Here is a 22,509-nt window from a genome sequence, read left to right as displayed (position 1 = left end):
TGTCGGCCGCCATTTTCTCTCTCGCACTCTGAGGGGGGGAGGAAAAACAAAGTTGGATAACATGAAAAGGGGCAGGCTGGACAGCTCCTAACCACCTAGCCTTGGTTAGGGTGTCACAAAAGAACCCCCAAGGCCAAAAATTCAATTTTTTTTTTTTTCGAAAAAACGCCGAAAGCGCTTACTGTACGTGTACGGTCAAAAATAACAAAAAAAAAAAATCCACATTCACCCCCCCCCCCGTGTGCAAAAGGTGCCCGCAGTGCACCTTTTGTCCATGGCTTACCAAACATTTAATAGATAACCTTTCACAACGAAGCGCATAATATGTCCTCCATGTGCGGACGGTGCGCGAAGCGCATCGTGCGTACATGGCCCATCCAGCGTAACGTGGGCACGCGGTGCGCATAGCGCACCGCGTGCCCACCGTGCGTGCACGGCACTAACTGCGTAAAGTGGGCGCGCGAAGCGCACCGCGTGCTCACTGTGCGCGCACGGTGCGCGAAGCGCACCGTGTGCGCACGGAACGAACTGCGTGAAGTGGGCACGCACACCACGAACAGCGTAAAGTAACTTAGCATTTAAAAACTGTACAAATTCACTGAAAAAACCATAGGTTTCACACACGTTATAGTTAGGAATTAGCATTTAAAAAACCTTGCAAATTCACTGAAAAAACCATAGGTTTCACACATGTTATAGTTAGCTGGACATTTCACTCGTGAAAAACCATTGAAATTCCCCCGTTATAGTTAGTGCAGGCAACTATAACTCACGCGACCGCAATCCTCTGCTGATGACATATGTGTCTTTATGAAAAAAAAATATTTGTAATATATGTATAGCTAAAATTTAATGGAAGAAGACATGGGCAAATAAGTGTCTAAATACAGTATTAGCATCAGCAGAGGATTGCGGTCGCGTGAGTTATAGTTGCCTGCACTAACTATAACGGGGAATTTCAATGGTTTTTCACGAGTGAAATGTCCAGCTAACTATAACATGTGTGAAACCTATGGTTTTTTCAGTAAATTTGCAAGGTTTTTTAAATGCTAATTCCTAACTATAACGTGTGTGAAACCTATGGTTTTTTCAGTGAATATATATATAGGTATAATATATATATATATATAGAGAGAGAAAGAGAGATAGATAGATAGATAGATAGATAGATAGATAGATAGATAGATAGATAGATAGATAGATAGATAGATAGATAGATAGATAGATAGATATGTATATATTATCTACTGGCGGTCGCCAGTAGATAGTTATAGTTAGGACCGTGTTTCCATAGGAAATCCGCAACATTATATTTGGAATAACTTTGGCGCCGATTGACGAATCCTGGCGAAATCTTCAAAATAGGTGGGGCGCTCCGCTCCGCTCCTATCCTGAAAGTCTTGGGGGGATTTGTCAAGCGGGGGCTGAGAAAAAGGGGGGTCCCAAAACGTGTTTTCCTCATGCATTTTTCCATAGGACCTTTAGTCCAAGCTACAGCCCGAACGGCTGAACAGAATTACTTGAAATTTGGCAGAGAGGTAGTCCTCAGGTCAGGGATGTGCCTTTTGTAGTTCTGGTGTAAATGTGTTCAGTATTTGCTGAGAAAATAGCATTTAAATCAATATATATATCTATAAGCGCGCTCCGAGCGCGTACGGTAAGCTTACCGTACGCGCACGGTGCCGTGCGCGAGCTTAATTGTGATTGGTGGTTACATGACTGTAAACATTCGAATCGGTCGAAATCAGGAAGTGTCGGCTGCCATTTTGTGTGTCTCACACTGATAAACAAAGGTGGAGAACGTGAAAAGGGGGCAACGAAGAGAGTTGCAGACCCCCTAGCGTTTGTCAGGGGGTCCAAGAAGGTCCCAAAAGTATGAAAAATAAATGTAAATTTTTTTTTTTTAAATCGCGGGGTGCGCGTACGGTAAGCTTACCGTACGCGTACGGCAGAAAAAAAAAATGATAAAAAAAATGGAAGTAAAAATCAAATTTAAGTGTTTAGATATTAGGGGGCTCTAAAAAGAGCCGTTGTGTTTATGAAGTGTTTTTTGTGGTACTTACAAGTAAGTACCGATGCAGAGTCTAAAGTTCAAGAGGAAGACTCTGTTGCCTTCATCAGTGAAATGTACACCGTCTCCTCTATAAATGCCTTGCATGTTGTAACGCAAGTTGTTGTGGTATATAGAACCCATACCATAGTCTCTGAGGAAAGCAGAAATAGATTTGTTGACGTGCTTTCTTGCTTTGTCAATCTGCGGACAAAATTGGTTGGACCAGTTCCACTTTTGCCTTTGGCATATGTTAGAATATACAAAGGCAGATTGAGGAAAAAGCGACATCAATTGCACAAAGGTGTCCTTAATAAGCATTTCCAGACCTACCCCAGTTAAAGTGCCTAGGTCATTTCCTCCACAGTGCACAATAATAAGGTTAGGCTGTGGGAGATGTTGAAAGGTTTTCACCAAAGGCATTAATTGGTGCCACTTTAACCCTCTCTGACCAATCCATTTAATGTCTACATTTGGCAAAGCAAGGTCTCTCACCATATCTCTTTTTTCTGCATACTTTTCACTCCAGAAGACATAGCTGTGACCTACAATCCACACTGTGAACATCTTTCAAGGAGATCTGGATGCACTCAGGAGGTGTCTTTCAGTAGAATGGCAATATGAAATGAAAGACAGTTGTAAAATGGAGGCATACATATTTTTTTTTAAATAAAAAGAACTCATTGGATGATTCAAATCATTTTACAGTTAAAACTAGGCTGTATGTGTACATTTTTAGAAGCATGTTTTGTATTGGTTCAGAAAATTGTGTTCCCACAGAAGATTAATTTGGATTTGCTGTTAGTTTTGACAGGTGAAGCACTCTTGCTCTTTGGAATAGAAACATTGTGTGCTGAACTTCTGACCTCTCTGCTCACACCAGTGTTCCATGAGCTGTTGCTATGGTAGCAGGCAGAAGTCAAGTTGGGGGAAGGGTTCATTTGGAAAGGGTTGAAATTTGCAACCAATAGAAATGTGTGTTTCCATTAGAAAAAATGTGGGAAGGACTGTGATTTTACATTAACATGTATATGTGTGAAAAAAGAGAGGGAAACATTGCCATTTACTGGTTCTGGTGAGAGGAGAGAGGTGTAGAGCTCTGAGATTCTGACTCTGATAATCTGCTGTTTGAGTGCCACATTTCTTTCTCAACTAACTAATTTCAAAGGTGAGATATGAGTTTGAGAGGGGATGTATGTGGTGATTTTTGATATAAATATTAGAATTGTGATTCTTCTTTTGTATTCTAAAATGTATTATTAAATATTAATACTTTTTTCTTATTTTTCAGATTGAGAAAAAAAATTTACGAAAAAATAAACCTTTTTTCTAGCAATTTAAATGAAGCATTTATTAATAAATACGTTATTTTGTTGGTCAGGTATGTGTGAAATTTCTGTATTTATCACACATTTAGTTTCATGCTCCCTTTTTTTCACTTCTCTCTCTGCTTTTCTCATTTCCGTTGTACTCCCTCAAGGACCTTGTAGGGTAAAATAAACATTTCTTTAAAAAAAAAAAAAAAAAAAAATGCGCGCACGGTAAAAAAATAAAATAAAAAAATAATTAAAAAAATTTAAAAAAAGTTGTGAGGTAAGGTTGGCTCTTAAAAGAGCCGTTGTGTTAATACAGGGACAGAGGAAAGAAAGAATGGAAATATTAACAAGGACCACAGATGTGCTGGTCTATCTTATTGTTTATTAGGGAAACACTGCTCTCCCCATGAACAATTAGACCATAACATCTGGTGCACCTCATTTGTACCCTCTGAAATCGAGGGTTCGTTTCCAGAGGAGCAGAAGAGGGTGATGCTCCCACCGCAGAGGAAGGGCTTGGCTAAGCTGCCGAAGATGTACTCGGCTGAGCTTCTGCGGGTGTGCTCGGGTGACTTTCTGAAGGGTTTGCTTCAGAATGTCGAGCAAAAGTCCTGGGATGTACATCCCTAATGTGTCTCAGCATAGTGTGATTACCAAAGGAATACTTCTTCCTTGGGTTACCTCTAGATAAGACACGCTCACAAAGTGAGCAGGTGACTAATGGAGCATTTACCTTTTTCTGCCCCTCTGGAAAAGTAAAATACTCCCAAACAAAAGAATTGTTTTGTTTCCTCCTTCTCTGCCTGATGATGCTGCTGCCCTGCTCACTCTCAGAAGAGGTCTGCTGCTCTGCCATTGTATCCCAAAGACAATTCAGCTCCTTCTCCTAAGAAATCACAAGCAGTAATGAGGGGAATGGGTGTGGTGTAGGAAGATTCTAGAACTGAAAGTAGTTTAAACCAATCAAAAGTGTTGTTTCTTCATCACATGACCAACCGTACGCGCACGTTAAGCTTACCGAGCGCGTACGGTAAAAGTACGCATGCGCGTACGAAAGACACGTGCGCGCGTGCATGCGCATTACAGGCACGCTCGTACACTTCCGCGTAACGTGCGCGCGCGCGTGCGCGTGTAAAGCATGCGCTTACGCGTCGCGTAGGAAGTACGGACGCCTACGCAAATTGTGTAAAGCATGCGCAAACAGAGTAGAAATATTACGTACGCTCACCGTACATAAAGCGAAGCGTGCGCTTACGGTAAACTTACCGTACGCGCACGGTAAAAAAAAATTAAAAAAAAAAAAAAAAGGTTTGTTGAAGATATTTACTTTGTTATACCATTTATTTAAAAAAGGTGAATTTTTATAAATTGAAGAATGAATTAAAACCATGAATATATACATAGGTAGAATATTGTTTAAAGGAAAAAATAAAAAGGAAAAAAATAATGTAAAAAAACAAAGAAATTCAATGAAAAAACCATAGGTTTCACACACATTATAGTTAGGAATTAGAATTCAAAAAACCATGCAAAAACACAAAAAAATATAGGTTTCACACGCGTTATATTTAGAAATTAGCTTTTAAAAAACCTTTCAAATTCACTGAAAAAACCATAGGTTTCACACACGTTATAGTTAGGAATTAGCATTTAAAAAACCTTGCAAATTCAATGAAAAAACCATAGGTTTCACAAATGTTATAGTTAGCTGGACATTTCGCTCGTAAAATCGTAAAAAAACAATGAAATTCCCCCGTTATAGTTAGTTCAGCTAACTATAACTCGCGCACCCGCAATCCACTGCTGATGACGTCACATATTACATCACTCATGACATGGTCAGTGACATCACTCATGACATCACTGATGACATCTAAAATGACATCATTGATGACATCACTGATGACGGCAACAATGTGATAAATTACAACATATTTTCACACCCTTATAAAACCTTTGATATACCAACTCAAAATTACAGATTTCCATTCTCATATCCATAAATAATGCAATACCAATAACTGCATACCCACATATTAACTTTTAGGTCTTCATACACCTCCACACACTCACGTGTAAAGTCACTCATAGTTACAGTCACTCCATAAAAAAGTATCATATGAATTTATACACACACCTATATAGACACTCACACACTACCAATCATCCATAGAGGTACTCTCACACCTAGTCATTCATAAAAATAATCACACTGCCATTTACTCACCTATGCAGTTATACACAATCAAGTTCCCTTGCTCACAAAAATAGTATCACATTTTTATGCTCTATTAGAATCATTGACAAAAGCACACACTCATCCATACAGTCACTGTCACAATCACACATTCTCACATCTAGCCACTTATATACTCTTACACACATATATACTGCCTTTCACATATGTAGTTAGTCACAAATGTACTACTGAGATATACATTCAATCCCTAACACACCCATACATACACTCGCTCAACCGTACAGTCCATCACAGATGCACTCTTAAAACCATGCACCCATAGAATCACACATCTATGCACAGAGTCACACACAGCCTACCCACACTAACACTCAGGCACCCATACAGATACTCACACAACCAATCGATAACCCACATAGACACTCATATAGATATTCACAAAACCATGCAGCCACTTATACACCACCAGACAGAAACATACAGACATTCACACAGATTAGTCACTAGTCTGCAGTAAGATAAATGTAATGACTCACTTATAGAGTCAGTTACGCACCAAAGAAACTCAACCATTTACACACTTGTACACCCACTCATTCTTCAACAGGCCTTTCCATATATATATTAAACATATTAAAATTGTTAAGAAACACAGACTCAATGGATGACGTCATCAGTGATGTCATCCGTGATGTCATTTTAGATGTCATCAGTGATGTCATGAGTGATGTCACTGACCATGTCATGAGTGATGTAATATGTGACGTCATCAGCAGTGGATTGCGGGTGCGCGAGTTATAGTTAGCTGAACTAACTATAACGGGGGAATTTCATTGGTTTTTTACGAGCGAAATGTCCAGCTAACTATAACATTTGTGAAACCTATGGTTCTTTCATTGAATATATATATATATTGCCAGGCCGACCAATCATTGCAGCCTGTGATGGTCCTTTTGAGAATCTTTCCCAATATATCGACTACTTTCTGCAGGACCACATGAAAAAGTTAGACTCGTACATCCAGGATACAGGAGACTTCCTCAAAAAGATTGACAATTTTAATTGGAAAGAGGATTATTTGTTAGTCACCTTAGATGTATGTTCTTTGTACACCTGCATCAAACATCAAGATGGCCTTAGAGCGGTCGAATTCCATCTGAGTACAACAAAAATGGAATATGCTGATCACACTAGAATGTTATTGAATATGCTATCCTTCTGCTTAGAGAACAACTTTTATTTATTCAATGGTTGTTTTTATCAACAGTTGCGAGGAGTAGCGATGGGCGCCAGCTTCTCCCCCAGCTATGCCTGTTTGTTCATGAGCTGGTGGGAGGAGCTGGTGGTCAGGCGCAAATACAAGCATGTTTATACTCAGAATGTGATTTTATGGTTCCGCTATATTGACGACCTTTTTATCATTTGGCAAGGCTCCAAAGAAAGTGTGTTTACATTTGTTGAGGATATTAACTGCAATGATCTTAACCTCTCTTTTACATTCAATGTTAGTGATGAAATAGTGACATTTTTAGATGTACAGGTTTTAGTAAATAACAACATTTTAACTACTACCCTTTTTAGAAAACCTACGGCAGGCAACACACTTCTCCATGCTACTAGTTCGCATCCCCCGCATCTAATTAGAAGTATACCCTATGGGGAGATGCTCCGTATCCGGCATATATGTAGCAATCCTGAGGATATGAAAACAAAGCAAAAAGAATGCATGATAAGGTTCCTAGCTAGAGGGTATAGTTATGAAGTAGTGGAGGCTGCCATGAAGAAGTCCCAGCTAAAACCGAGAGAGGAAATTTTGGAATACAGAAACAAAGAGGCCCCAAACACCAATAATGAGCCAGTACGCCTCATTCTTACATATTCAAAACAAGAAAAAGAATTGAGGAATATCATGAGAAAACATTGGCATTTTATACGGGAAGATCCAGTGATAGGGTGCCTCATGCCCCTTAATCCCTCTATTACTTTTTGCAAAGCTAAAAGCATGGGTAATATGCTTACTGATAATAGTCTAGATACTTTTAAAAAACAAACGTTGAAATGTTGAACAAGAAATGTTTTTTTTAAATGCTCTACCTGCAAGGCCTGCCAGTTTGGTACAAACACCAAGACTTATTGCACGGTATTCCCAGATACGCAAAGGGAAATTAAGCAACACCTTACGTGCAAAATGGACTATTGTGTATATGTCCTGGAATGTGACTGTTCCTTTAAGTATATAGGTAGTACCAAGCTGGCAGTACATAAGCGTATTCTGCAGCACATTAGAGCCATTAACAACAAGGATCAGAATTATCCCGTAGTCAGGCACTTTGAAAAGGTACATAATAGTAACCCCAAATGTCTTAGGTATTTTGCCATTGAATCAGTACCGTCGAAGAAAAGAGGTGGCAACAGGGAGGCAATACTCCGCCGTCTGGAAACTCAATATATTTTGGAGTTTGACTCCAAATGGCCGGGGGGCCTGAATGCCACGGAGGATCTCTACACCTTTCTTTGATTTACGGTACTTGATAGGTAACCAGCCTTATCTGTCATAATTACCCTTTTATCGCAAAGTAATACAGGTATAGTTTATTCTGGGACTTTTTACTGTTATTTTTAATGATTGGTTTTAAGGATACTGTAGGGTAGTAATTTTTATATACCTAGTGTCTTTTTATTGATCATTTTAAATATGTCACAAGTCTTTTACATTTGCTTATTTTCCTGTGTTTCATTGCCTATTTATCTCTGATGAATTTGACTTGAACTTGCTTAGATTGTGGTATCGGATTATTCTCTTTTTGTATTCCACCATATTTGAACTGCTTGTACCATTTATCATTTGTCTCAACCAATGATTGCCTTTTTTGCACCAGTAGCACCAGTCACTTTATGTCCATTAAGTACTGTCGCATTAATGCACTTTAATAGACTATGTATTTTGTACGGAGAGTTGGACTACTGTTGCAGTATGATTGCCTTTTTTGCACCAAGTAGCACCATTCACATTATGTCCATTTAGTACTGTGGCATTAATGCACTTTATTAGATTATTTATTTGAACTTAGAGTTGGACTATTGTGGGAGCATGTAATTTATTTACATGATGTTTTTTATTATAGCATGGTGAGCACTTTAATAATTTAAAATAATATGACATACGACATACTGTTAATTGACACCTAGGAAAGAGATATATGCGAAACAAATATTTTCTCTGTATAACTACTGGCATTTGGGCTTTGAATCTCTAGTTACAATGTAACACATGCTATGCATTTGCTAAAATGGCTCTGTGACCAGCGCAATGTATTTACATTGTATTTTCTGTCCCTTAGTATGTCTTTTATGTCTATTGTAAATTTATGAGCACTTGCACTTTAAAAATGGGTTTGGCCAAGCGCGTGGTCAGGTGATCAAGGCCGCTTGGACAGCCGAAACGCGTCTTGACATCAATGGGGAAATAAATAAATAAAACTGTTTGGCACTTCAAGAGGTCTGCGCCCGTGATTCCTTTAAAGGAGTTATATTGCGAGTTGTTTGGAAAATATATATATATATATTCATATTCACTTAAAAAACCATAGGTTTCACACAGGTTATAGTTAGGTGGATATTTCACTCGTAAAAAACCAATGAAATTCCCCCGTTATAGTTAGTTCAGATAACTATAACTCGCGCGCCCGCAATCCACTGCTCATGACGTCACATATTACATCACTCATGACATGGTCAGTGGCATCACTCATGACATCACTGATGACATCATCCTTGTGATAGAGTGGCGGTCGCGCGAGTTATAGTTATCTGAACTAACTATAACGGGGGAATTTCATTGGTTTTTTACGAGTGAAATATCCACCTAACTATAACCTGTGTGAAACCTATGTTTTTTTAAGTGAATTTGCAAGGTTTTTTAAATGCTAATTCCTAACTATAACGTGTGTGAAACCTATGGTTTTTTAAGTGAATTTGTACAGTTTTTTAAATGCTAAGTTATGTATTTATAATTTTTTTTTTTTTTCAAGGTTTTTCACCGTGCGCGCACCGTGCACACGCTTTGGGCGCACGGTGCGCTGCGCGCACATTGCGCGCACCCCACGATTTAAAAAAAAAAAAAATAACATGTTTTTTTCCCCTTGGGGGTCCTTCTGTGACCCCCTGACAAAGGCTAGGGGGTCAGGAACTCTCTTCCCTGCCCCCTTTTCACGTTTTCCACCTTTTTTCCCCCTTTCCTTTTCAGTGCGAGAGACAAAATGGCGGCCGACACTTCCTGATTTCGACTGATTGGAATGTTTACCGACATCTAACAACCAATCAGAATTTCGCTTGCGCACGGTACCGTGCGCGCACGTGTGCGCACCGTGCGCGCGTATAGATATTTATATGCTTTTAAATGCTATTTTCTTAGGAAATACTGAGCAGATTGACACCAGACCTGCTAAAGGCACTTCCCACACCTGAGGACTCCCTCTCTGCCAAATTTCAAGTAATTCTGTTCAGCCGTTCGGGCTGTACCTTCGACTAAAGGTCCTATGGAAAAATGCATGGGGAAAACGCGTTTTGGGACCACCCTTTTTTCTCGGCCCCCGCTTGACGAATCACCCCGAGACTTTCAGAGTAGGAGCTGAGCGGAGCGCCCCATTTGTTTTGAAAATTTCGCGAGGATTCGTCAACCGGCGCCAAAGATATTCAAAATAGAATTTTCAGATTTCCTATGAAAACACGGTCCTAACTATAACTATCTACTGGCGACCGCCAGTACATAATATATGCATATATAAATATATACTTGAGAAAGGCTACAAAGCAAAAACGCATTGCCGTTGACATCGCAATAAATATGAGATTTCACCATGAGGAGTGCCTTGACGATTCATTCTTTGTATACGGATATATATATATATATATATCAAAGCACAAGAAGAGCCCACAGCTTCGGCATCATGTTGAGCTGACATTTTATTCGGCATAGTGCGGCAGCTTAAACAACTCATTAAATCCTATATATATGTGTATTACCAGTTATGGTTTGGACCTTATTTCCATAGGAAAAACATTTTTTGACTTGCCCATATCTTTTGTGCCGTTTGACAAATCTTCATGAAATATTCCCCCATACAGTATGTCAGTTATTCTTGTTGCGCATGGAAAGTTTCGGGATGATCCATCAAGCGGGGGCCAAGAAAAGGGGGAGGATCAAAAAGTGCATATCCTATGTTAATTCCCATAGGAGCTTTGAGCACGACTACAGCCCGAACGGCTGGACGGAATTACACCAGATTTGGCAGGAAGGTAGATTTTGGTTTGCTTTCAGTCGGCCGGTGTAAATTCATTCAGTAGTTGCTGAGAAATTTAAGGGACAAAATTTCGAGTCCCGAAATAAATGCTCAAAAAAAGAAAAGGGACCCTAGCAGGGCAAAAAAAGTATTTTTGTAAAAAAAAAATATTGGTTGCAAATTCATGGAATTCGCAGCAAAAAAATAAGCTTATTCCTTGGGGAATGAAGTCTCCTTAGATGCTGAGGGTCCTTGGGGACCAAGAACCCCTCCTGCTATCACCAGTAACCAGCAGGGCTGCCGAGACCTAACTGGTACCTCCCCCCTTTCTCAACCACTCTGCAAACATGCCTCCTGGCCAACTACTGGTTGGGGGAGGAAGTTCCCTTGGCTACTGACGGTCATTGAGGGCCAAGAAACCCTATTATTATCACAAGTAAGTCCTCTGCTGAGACCTCGATCGAGGCCCGCCCCCTTTTTCAACCACACTTCAAACAGGCCAACTCATGCACTACTCATTGCGGGATGAAGTCCCCTTGGATGCTGAGAGTCGTTGGGGGCCAAGAACCCCTTTTGTTACCACCAGTTAAGTCCCACACACTGGGATTGCTGAGACCGGAGGTCCCGCCCCCTTTATCAACCACTCTGCAAACACACCTCCTGGCATTATTGGTTGGAGGATGAAGTTCCCTTGAAGCTTGCAGAGCAAAGTTTACCACCCTCCCCTAAAATAAAGGTGAGAAATGAGCAGAAAAGGCAAAATAAAGGTGAGAAATGAGCACAAAGAGGCAAAATGTAGGTCAGAAACCAGCAGCAAGAGGCAAAATTAAGGTGAGAAACGAGAAGAAAGAGTCAAAATAAAGGTGAGAAACAAGCAGCAAGAGGCAAAATAAAGGTGAGAAATGAGCAGAAAGAGGCAACATAGAGGACAAAAACCAGCAGCTAGAGGCACAATAAAGGTGAGAAACAAGCAGAAAGATGCAAAATAACAGGCAGAGGTAGCAGAAAGAGGCAAAATAGAGATCCGAAATTAAAAGCAAGAGGCAAAATAGAGGTCAGAAACGAGCAGCAAGAGGCAGAATAAAGGTTAGGAGCAAGCAGAAAGAGGCAAAATAATGGGCAGAATAAGCATAAAGATGCAAAATGGAGGGCAGAAGCGAGCAGAGAAGGGGCAGAAAAAGAAGCTTGAAATTAGCAGAGGAGGCACAAAACTGAAGGCAGCAGAGGGTAGCAGGAGGACATCACAGGGGGAACTGGCACAAGGGCCTGCTCCCATGTGCCCCCTGCCTTTTTATAATGCACCCACAGACAGACACTCATACACCCACTTATTCACCCACTCAGAGACTCATCCATCCACTCACAGGCTTTCAAAGACACTCATGCACCCACTCACAGACCTAGTCTGAGACTTACACACCAACTCACAGACCCACTCAGACACTCATGTTCCAACTCACACACCCACTCAGACACTCATGCATCCAGTCACAGACCCACTCGGACACTCATACACCCACTCACAGACCCATTCTGACACTCATGCACCCACTCACAGACCCACACTGGTACTCCTATACCCACATACACAGCCATGTACACACCCATACAGTAACTCATGCACCCACTCAGAGACCTATACAGCCACCCACCGATCCATTCATCTACCTATACATCCACTCACACACCCACTCACAAAGGTTACAGATTGCAATTAGGAAATAAAAAATATTTAAAACGCTGAAATTCACTGAAAAAGCCAAAGGTTATAAGGACATTATAGTTAGGAAATATAATTTTTTTAAACCGTAGCAAGTCACTGTAAAAAAACAAAGGTTACTGAGACATTTTAGTTCGGAAATTGAATTTAAAAAACCTTAAAAATTCATTGAAAAAACAAAGGTTACAGGCATGTTATTGATAGGCTCAGATTTCACTCATACAAAGCCAGTGAAATTCAGCAGTTATAGTTACCTGAGCTAACCATAACTTAAACCCCTGCAATGCACTGCTTATGACCAAACATATTACATCACTCACAACATGGTCAGTGACATTACTGATGGTATCACTGATGACAGCACTGATGACATCAAATGACATCACTGATGACATCTCAAATGACATCACTGACATCATCCACAGAAGCACTCACACACCCTCACCTGTAAACATACCCTCATACACCCACTCACATGCCCACACAACCACTCACATACCCATTCACAGACCAATACAAGTACTCACACAACCACTCACTCATCCATAGAGTTACTCATGCAACCAGTCACTTGCCCATACAGACACTCACACAGCCACATACTCACCCATACACACACTCATTCACCTGTACAGCCACTCACACACCCACTCACTCACCCATACAGTCTCTTAACACAGCCACTCACTCACCCATACAAGCACTCACACACCCACACAACCACTCGCATAACCATTCACACATTCATACAAGCATTCACACATCCGCTCAGTCACCCACACATCCATTCACACAGACACTTACTCTGCAATACAGCCACTCACACACCAAATCTCTAAACCAAACAGCCATTCAGGCACCCACTCACTCACCCATACAGTTACTTACACACCCACTCACCCACCCATACAGCCACTCACACAGCCACTCACTCACCCATACAGCCACTGACACACCCACTCACTCGCCAATACAGTCACTCACAGAGCCATTCACCCACACAGCTACTCATACACCTACTTATAAATTCATACAGCCAATTCTTCTGACCAGTCTACAGGAGATCGGCAATGCAGACAAGGCACTAGATTGATGCACGATAACGATAGGTCTCAGGCAGTATTTCTACCCCTATTTATGTGTGAGTATAAGATCATGAGCCAATGAGTCCCTCATGGATCAGCACTTAGCCATATGCACTTCGATATTTACATTCACCCACTGGAAAAATGTATCAAATCATTCGGCCTTCAGTGCATGAAATACACAAATAGAACTCCCATAAACTTAACTCAGACAAGACAGGGGCAAAACACTTGTATCCCATTGGAGTTTTGGCCTTGCACTTGGTCAACTTCACCTGCCCAGCCAATATGGTTAAATATATGGAGGTCTACCTGGAACCAGAACTTTCTTTTGCAAGATTAAGCATGTTGTGGCAATCTCCGTCATTCTGCTAAAGGTGCTCAGGTAAGTCCAACATTTCCTTTCAAAACCTATCCACCAAGTGGTGATCCACATATTTTATTACGTTTTCATACATACACATTTATTACCTCACTTGTGTTCTGTTATACAGACCCCCGAACTACATGCAGGAATTCTCTCAGGCCCTGGCAGAATCTATTGGTCCTCTAATTATAGATCATGCCAATGTCCTTCTTATAGGAGATCTAAAATACTGGGCCAACGAGGAAAGAGGGGGGAAGCAAGCTATTGATCTCACTGCCGCCCTTAGCAACTTGAACATGGAACAACTAGTAAAACTCCCGACTCATATTAAAGGTCACGTTTTGAACCAGATCTGGACCATCAAATTTCCGGTGTGGAAGCTGAATATAGCCCCATGTGGGTGGTCTGTTCATTACCTGATTTCCTTCTCAGTGTCTCTGCCTAATGGGATATGTCCTCCTACTGGACCAGCCATTCTTCTAGAAACTGGGCCCAGGTCAACCTCACAGCCTTCTGCAGGGAACAAAGGAAGTCTCTGCCTGTAGCTAAGGAGGACTTTGAAGTTTATGAGCATGAAGTCACGAGCTGGCTGAGGGAGGTCAGTAATGACCATGCACCACTCCATAGAACCAGATCGCCAAGAGTCTCAGATGATCAAACATAATCTTCGACCAACAGAAAGGAAATGGCGGTCTAAGTACTCGCCAGACCTTAAAATAAGGTGTATCCAACAAATTAAAACCTACAAATCTCTTTTAAGGCAAACCAAAGTGAGCTATTTCACAAGTAAAATCTTGAATGCCCCCAATAAATTTAAAGAGATATTTGAGATTGTCTCAGACCTCTCCTACCCAGAAAGAATCAGTCTCCCGGTTATACCGACTCAGAATTTGTGTGACTCTCTAAATGCTTTTTTGTGAACAAGATTGAGGCTATTAAAAAGAGCATTCCCTCTGGCCAATCTTACAATAATTCCTCACCAGGCGATATGAACAGTCATACGATCTCCTGTTTCCCCAATATATCGCAAGAGGACCTAGCTAAATTACTAACTAAAGTTAAGTCAGGTTCACCTAATGATATCTGCCCCCATAGGTCCTAAGAGTAGTAGCGACCGCTTTCATAAACATTATATTGTCACTTCTCAATCAACCCATTCATTCTGGGTTGGTCTACAGATGCTTTAAAAAAGTGATTATCGTACCTCTTCTAAAGAAAGCGGGAGCTGATCCCATGGGTATGAAAAATGTTGCCCTGTCTCTCTCCTGCCTAATTTGGCAAACCTTCTGGAGGCACATGTAGCCCACCATCTCTGCTCATTTGTAGAGGAGTCAGATTTCCTGGACCTCAGTCAAGCAGGAATTCGGCCCGCATACTCCACCAAAGCAATGATCATGTCAGTTGTAAACGACATGCTTAAGTAAGTAGACAATGGAAACACTCAAGCTTTGGTGTTATTAGACTTGTCTGCGGCATTTGACACGGTCGACCATATCATTTTGACTGACTGGGTTAGGGCCGCAGGGCTGCGGGGTTCAGTGCTGAATTGGATCATATAATTTTTGAGCGATAGATCTCAATTGGTTACGTTACCCCCTTTTAATTCATCAGAGGTTCAACTGAACTGTGTGGTACCACAAGGCTCTTCCCTTTCTTCTCACCTCATTAATATCTATATCAGTCCCTTGGTCAACTCCCTCAAAAACATGAAAGTCAACATTTTTAATTATGCTGATGACATGCAATTGTTATTCACAATCATCGACAGTGCCACGTCCAGACAGCAATTCCAAGATACTATGCTATTCATCGGTGATTGGATGAACAGCAACCATTTGAAGCTAAACTCTGACAAAACAGAGATCGTCATCACAAAGAAAAAGGTGGACAGCTGGAACTCCTTCCTCAGGCCCAGCGAGATGGGTCCCCCCCACACCCAAAAAGGCAGTAAAAAGCCTTGGTCTCATCATTGATAAGGAGCTATCATTCTAGCAGCAGGTTAGCTCAATGACATTGGCTTGCTTCTGCCAATTGGGACGTATAAAAAAGATAAATAAATCCTCACTAGGGAGGCTCTGACCCAAGTAATATTAGCCATAGTAATGTCCAGAATCGACTATGCTAATTCACTTTATTTGGGTATCCCAAATTCCTTCTGCACAGGCTCCAGCTAATTCAAAACCAGCCCCCCGGCTGAAATTCCACCTGCCCAGACCTGGCCACATTTCACAGGTGACCAAGGACCTCCACTGGTGGCAAGTGGCACAGAGATCTAGGTTCAAGGTGTGCTGTACGGTCTTTGCGGCCTTAAATTTGAACTGTCCTGCCTTTGTAAAGTCTCATATTATTAAATACTGCCCCACCAGAGAACTGAGATCCAGCCACCTACACCACCTAATCATCCCCTCTCACAAAAAGCAAAGGACTGGAGGGTGTAGGTTCTCTGTCACGGAATACATTATCTTTGGATCTTAGGAATACTTCTAACTACACCAGATTCAGACAACTTCTGCAAACTTAGCTCTTTAAACAGGCTTAGCAGTAACTGGTGATTAAGCCCGTACTTGACCACCTAGCGCCAAGAGACCGTCTGGTGAACGTGCGCTTTAGAAATTGGTACTAACATAACATAACATACCAAACCAATGCTAAATTCTATAGGCATGCTGTTGAGCTATCATTACTATCTATCCTATTCACATTTGAAATGTCTGAGCCAGACAGCTTTTCTTCCCTAAGTAAACATAGACATACATATACTTACTTGTCTCACCCCAACTGACCCTTTTGCTCACCCCTGACCTTATTCTCCTGCTCTCCTTTCACTCATCATTAGGCCATGTCTTCTAAATTTTTCCACAGGCCCCAGATCTTTTTCAATATGTGGAGGCATTAGCTTGCCTTTTATACTAGCTTTTTAGCTCTCATGTTCCAATCCATGTTACTCTTTCACTTTTGAATGGAAGGCAGTGTTTCTCTGCCCCAGTATTTAATCAAATTCCTGAGTACTACCAAGGCCACTTTGCAGAAAAGAAGTGAGTAATGGTCAAGGAATTGCTCTCCCCAATACCCAGGGACACCAATTGTGGGGTGAGCATCACCAAACTTACACCTCTGAAATTCTGTGATCCACTTTACCTCAGTTCTTGGGCACTACCATATCGAGTGTATTAGGATGCCTTTCAGACGGCAGCCCTTTCAGGCATATATCTTTATCAATCCTCCCTATACGTAATGGCGCAGTTCTAGTATAGTTTGCCCTGTGGAGCAGCATTAATTGAATCAAAACGGCACTGACAACCACCTCTCCTGGGTATCAACATGCCATCTCCCAGTAGTCATCCCCAGTCTACCTAAGTCGCACTCCCATTTCTTTCCAACGTGTCTAGTGGTGTGTGGCTATTTTGCAGAAGAGTTGAGTAGATTTGGGTTTTATCACGTGGCTCATCAGGGAGGCCCACAGCACTCTAAATTCTCATGGGGACTTCTTTGCCACATCTTTCAGGAGGGCCCCAGAGCCTCGTAGTATATATCAGCAGGCTCATACATAGTCGGCAGGATTACTGTAACGTTTACTTTCTGGTATTGGATGGGGGTCTTATGAGGAACTTGCAGAGGATACAGAATGAGGCCGCCAGATTAGTACTGGTCCTGCCATTCTTTTCCTCTCCTCCTGAGGCTTTGAAATTATTGTACTGGTTTCAAGTGTAAATAAGCATTTGCAATGCAATAGGTCTCGCAATTGTAAATGACAAGGCCTTTTATTTATGTGTTTTGAAAACCTGCAAGTAGGGCTTAAACACGTACATTGCACTTATAGTCCTTGCTTACGAGAAGCAAGGCTGACAGTAACTGTGCCTCTTTTACTGGCATAAGCAAGGACTATAAGTACAAAGTGCGTGTTTAATCACTACTTGCTGGTTTTCTAAATACACAAATAAGAGGCATTGTCATTTACAATGCCAATAGCTCAAACTGTTGCGAATGCGAGACCTATTGCATTGCAAATGCTTTTTAAATATGTGCCTGCTCTTGCATCTCAGTCTAAGCAACAAACCCTAATGATATTTATATTTGGCACGCTATTGCATCACAATCTAAGTGATATTACCCAATTATCTCCATACCTCACCATACATTAGATAAACTGCTTAATTTGTGCTGGTGGTTGAGGGGTGGTGGGCATGCTCATTTTTAGAGATTGGGACTTAATTATCATGGCTAGAGTTTGAACCAGAGTAAGATAGACCATAGTAAGAGAGAGCAAAAGACTGAGACGGGAGAACTTGGGAGGAAGAGAAAAGAGGAAAACTGTGACAAAGAGAAAGAAGGGATGAAAAAGTATAAGGGTGAGACAAAGAGACAGAGAGTTAATGGTGTGGACGAAAGAAGCATGGGATGGAATCAAGACTATACAGGCAAATTTTGTATTTCAAATCCTGGCATTCCGCAACACTGGTATACTCTCTACAAATACCTATCCATACATACACAGAACAGACCTATTAAAAAGAACACTTCAGAAAGACTACCCTCATAGGGACAGAGCATAGGGTGGCATTCTACAAGAGATAATTGTAGTTATGGGGCTATAAAGAGACTTCCCAAAAAGAGAGAGGGCAAAGAATAGGCATTTACCAAGAGATCACTTCAACTGCAGAGAAGATGTGGCGTAACTGCAGGAGTTGCCGACCTTGGAACTGGGGAACCAGGTTTGAGTTTCGGCGTCAGCTCAACATCCTGTGATTCTGGCCAAGTCACTTAATCTCCCCGTGCCTAACAAAAATTAATGTGTCCTTGTGTAATGTAACTGGTGCTCATGTAAAGCGCTCCAATACCTTCTGGTCTAGTTTGCGTTATATAAAACCACAACTTTTTTCAAAAATGTTTTTAAAAACTGGACCACACTGTGAGGGAAAACTCTGCAAAGAGAGCACCTAGAGGAGACAGAACAAATAAGATGAAATACCATCACAAACAATTTGCTGTAAAGAGACTGGGTCAAGAGAATAAGACCCCTACCAAGAGACTATCGCGAAGAGGATGCTCTAATGAGGATAATGCATTAGGGAAAGTGTGTAGTGTAGGGGTCTACAAAGAGATCGTTTCAGAGAAAGCAATGCAAAGAGACCGTCCTTTGAGAGACAGAGCATAGGATAAACCTCTTATACTTCTGCAAAGAGACTATCCTGCGATGAAGATCCCTGTAAACAGAGTGACCACTCCCAGCGGAAGAGAGCACAGACATATGAGCAAATAAGAGACCTCAGCAGAGACAATTCTAACAGGGAGAGAAGATAGGCAAGACCTCTACAAAGAAACTAGTGCAAAACTACTGCTCCAAAGACTGCTTCCTAGCAGGGAGAAGAATGCAAAGTGACAGTCCTTAGGAGGACAGATCATAGGGTAGACCTCTATCAAGAAACCACCATCAAGAGACCAACCTCAGATGGTGATGTTGCAGGAGAGACATCTGCAAAGACAGTGGCACTGATGCAAAGAGATTGTCCTGAACGAGTAGACCGCTGTCAGGTGACCGCTGTGAGGTGTAGTGAGCACAGGACAGGACTATGTAGAGTGACCATCGCTAAGAGACCACAACAAGACAACTCTGCAAGGAGACATCTGCATGGACACCCCTCTAAAGATACCAGTGTTAGGTGAAGAGAGCACAGGAGAGCGGGGGAAGAAAGAATGGAGCAGGGAGAGAGATGTAGGGGTGGAGATGGGGACAGGGAAGTGTCGGAGACAAGATAAGAAGAAACAATGGCAGAAAGGATGGGGTGAAGGGAAAGTAAGGGAGAGAAAGAAGGAAAAGGAGGAAAATAAGGAAAAGGAGAAAGCAGGGAGTTGCATCAGCACAAGAAACAAGAGTTGGGAAGGGGAAAATGGAATGAGAGCGGAAGAAGGAAGAGACACGGTGTGGAGATGTTAGAGAGACAGAAAAGAGACACCAATGAGAAGAAGGGGTGAGGCGGGGAGAAGGGAGGGATAGAAGCTGGAAGGAGAGCGCCTGGGGAAGGGTAATTTATGTTGGAAGAAAAGAAATGAGTAATGGAGAGGTGGAGATGAGAGTATGAGGGGCTTAGACAAAGAAAGAGGAGGTAGGAAGGGAAACTGGGGTAAGGAACAGCCGACGGGGGAGAAAGAACCATCAGGGGTAGAGGAAGGAAGAGAGATGAGAGTGACTGCAGAGGAAAGAGAGGGATGAAAGTGCGACAAGGTAGCCGGGGAGCAGCACCGCCAGGCAGAAGGGATTAGGGGAGATGCGCTCCAGTGATGGAGGGAGCACAGACAGCTGTGAATGTCAGAGCCGCAGATATGGGCCCGGTATCTCCGCCGCCATCAGGCGCCATCAAAGGGCCAGGTGTCGTTCTAGTCGATCCTGGTGCTGGCGGGCACGAGACGGAGCTTAGAGACCTGTGACGGCGTGGAGAGAGGGAGAGAGGGGGAGTGACGGGAAGTGACGGCCATGGAGAGACAGAGGCCAAAAGAAGCAAAGATACCCAGACAGGGCCCCACACTAAAAGAACTAAGAGACAGAGGCAGGCAGAGACAGGAAGGCTGTAACAGAGGAAGACAGAGTCAGAGAGTGACAAACAGGCAGAAATGGAGGCAAAGATAGACAGAGCGGCAAGAGATGATTTGCATAGAGATGGCGACAGACAGAGGCAAAGAAAGAGGCAGACAAAGGCCGCCAGAGTTATGCAGAGTCCGAAAAATGCAACGGAGACAGAAACTAACAAACATCCATAGAAAGACCCCCAACAGCAACAGACAGTGGCAGTAACAGAGGCCGACAGAGATAGGCAGAGAGCGCCAGGCAGTGGTAGAAAGGGATACAGAAGCATAGACGGAGACAGGAAGTAACAGATTTGCAGATACAGAGTTGACAGAAACCTACAGAGTCAGAGAAAGAAAGAGACAGGCAGGGGCACGGAGGCAGAATTAGAAGGAGGTAGACAACAAGCCAACTCCGAGGCTCCCGAATCCGTGCAGGGTCCCCGGGAGCTTCCGAGATGATCTGGAGCCGACAGGGGGAGGGAGGGAAAGTGAAAGCGTGCCATGCGCACGCTGTGGTGAAACGCCGCGTGCACATCTCCTGTCCTGTCTGACGCGTGCTGTGACTGTGATGTTCAACTTGAAAACGTCATGAAATAAAAGGAGAAGAATGAAGACCTCGCGATTGATTTATTGATTCAATTATACTGTTTAATCACATACTATGAACGTCAGAAGCTCTTGAATTTTACGTGTGCTGGGGGTTTGAGAAAAACTGTCTGACGCGTGCACATCTCCTGATCATCTGGAGCCGACGGGGGGAGGGAGGGAGGGAAAGCGAAAGCGCGCCATGCGCACGCTGTGTTGAAATGCCAGCCCTACGTGGGGACAGGAGATGTGCATGCGTAAGGAGTGCACATCTCCTGTCCTTACGCGTGCACTTCTCCTTTCTCCCTTCCGCCCAAAAAGCGACGACAATAGATCTCGCCAGGGCGGGCAGCGCATCCGCTGCATCGCTAGGCGAGACCTATAAAGGGTGTGTTTAAGTCCCTCTGCTTTGTATTTAAAGCAGTCCACCTCATAGGACCAGATTACCAAGTACAAACGCTTGTCAACTATATCCCAACAAGCTGCCTCTAGCTCTTTCAGAACTAAAGTTTTTTTGCTAGCATTATGATGCTGGTTCGGTAGGTCCCAGTGGGAGGGAAGTGTTGTCTCGTTATACCCAGCTATTCTCTGTTTTGGCTAGTGCCATGACACCACTCAGGGTATTTGTTGCGCTGTATAAATTCTGTAACACAACATAAGGCAGTGAGACTCAACAAATCCACTCCCTTTGGGCAAGGTGGGCGTACGAAACACCCCAGGCCCATGGGAAAAGTAGAGTGTTGACAATGATGCCCACATCTTGCGCAAAGTGAGATAATACCAAAAATCTTCTGGCCCTTGAGCAATCTGATGGAACAACAGATACTCTCAACCCACGTTGAAGGTGGCATGCAATAAATGCACCGCCACTCTTTGGCAAGATATAAGACTACAAAACAATGCCTTCCTGCCTTTGGACTGGAAAGGAGAATAGGACGTGCCCACAGAGCTTGGACTAGGTGGAGTGGGCGACAAGAAAATAGGAACATTGCTGAAATGTGTCATTATATTTAGTTTTAATTAGTTCTCTGATGCGTCTGCAGACTGTGTGAGCGCTAAATAAAAATAACATTTGAACTACATATTATCATACACAAAAATGTGATAATAACATTTCAAAATAATTATACCTATTGTAAATCACATGCATCTTTTCCTTACATAAATAAATAATTAAGTTTATAAATAATTCAAAATGATAGGGTTTCATAGTCTCTTCTTCTGCTGTTGTTTCTCTTGTCGATTAACATTACAGGAGGACATTCTCCTCCCACCCCCTAAAGCCTCGGGCGGGTCTAAGCAATTATTATCCATCTAGAAATGTGTATTTTAAGAATAGG

Source organism: Triturus cristatus, chromosome 3_2, assembly GCF_964204655.1.
Source record: "Triturus cristatus chromosome 3_2, aTriCri1.1, whole genome shotgun sequence".
NCBI lineage: Eukaryota > Metazoa > Chordata > Amphibia > Caudata > Salamandridae > Triturus > Triturus cristatus.
This window is presented reverse-complemented; position numbering follows the sequence as displayed.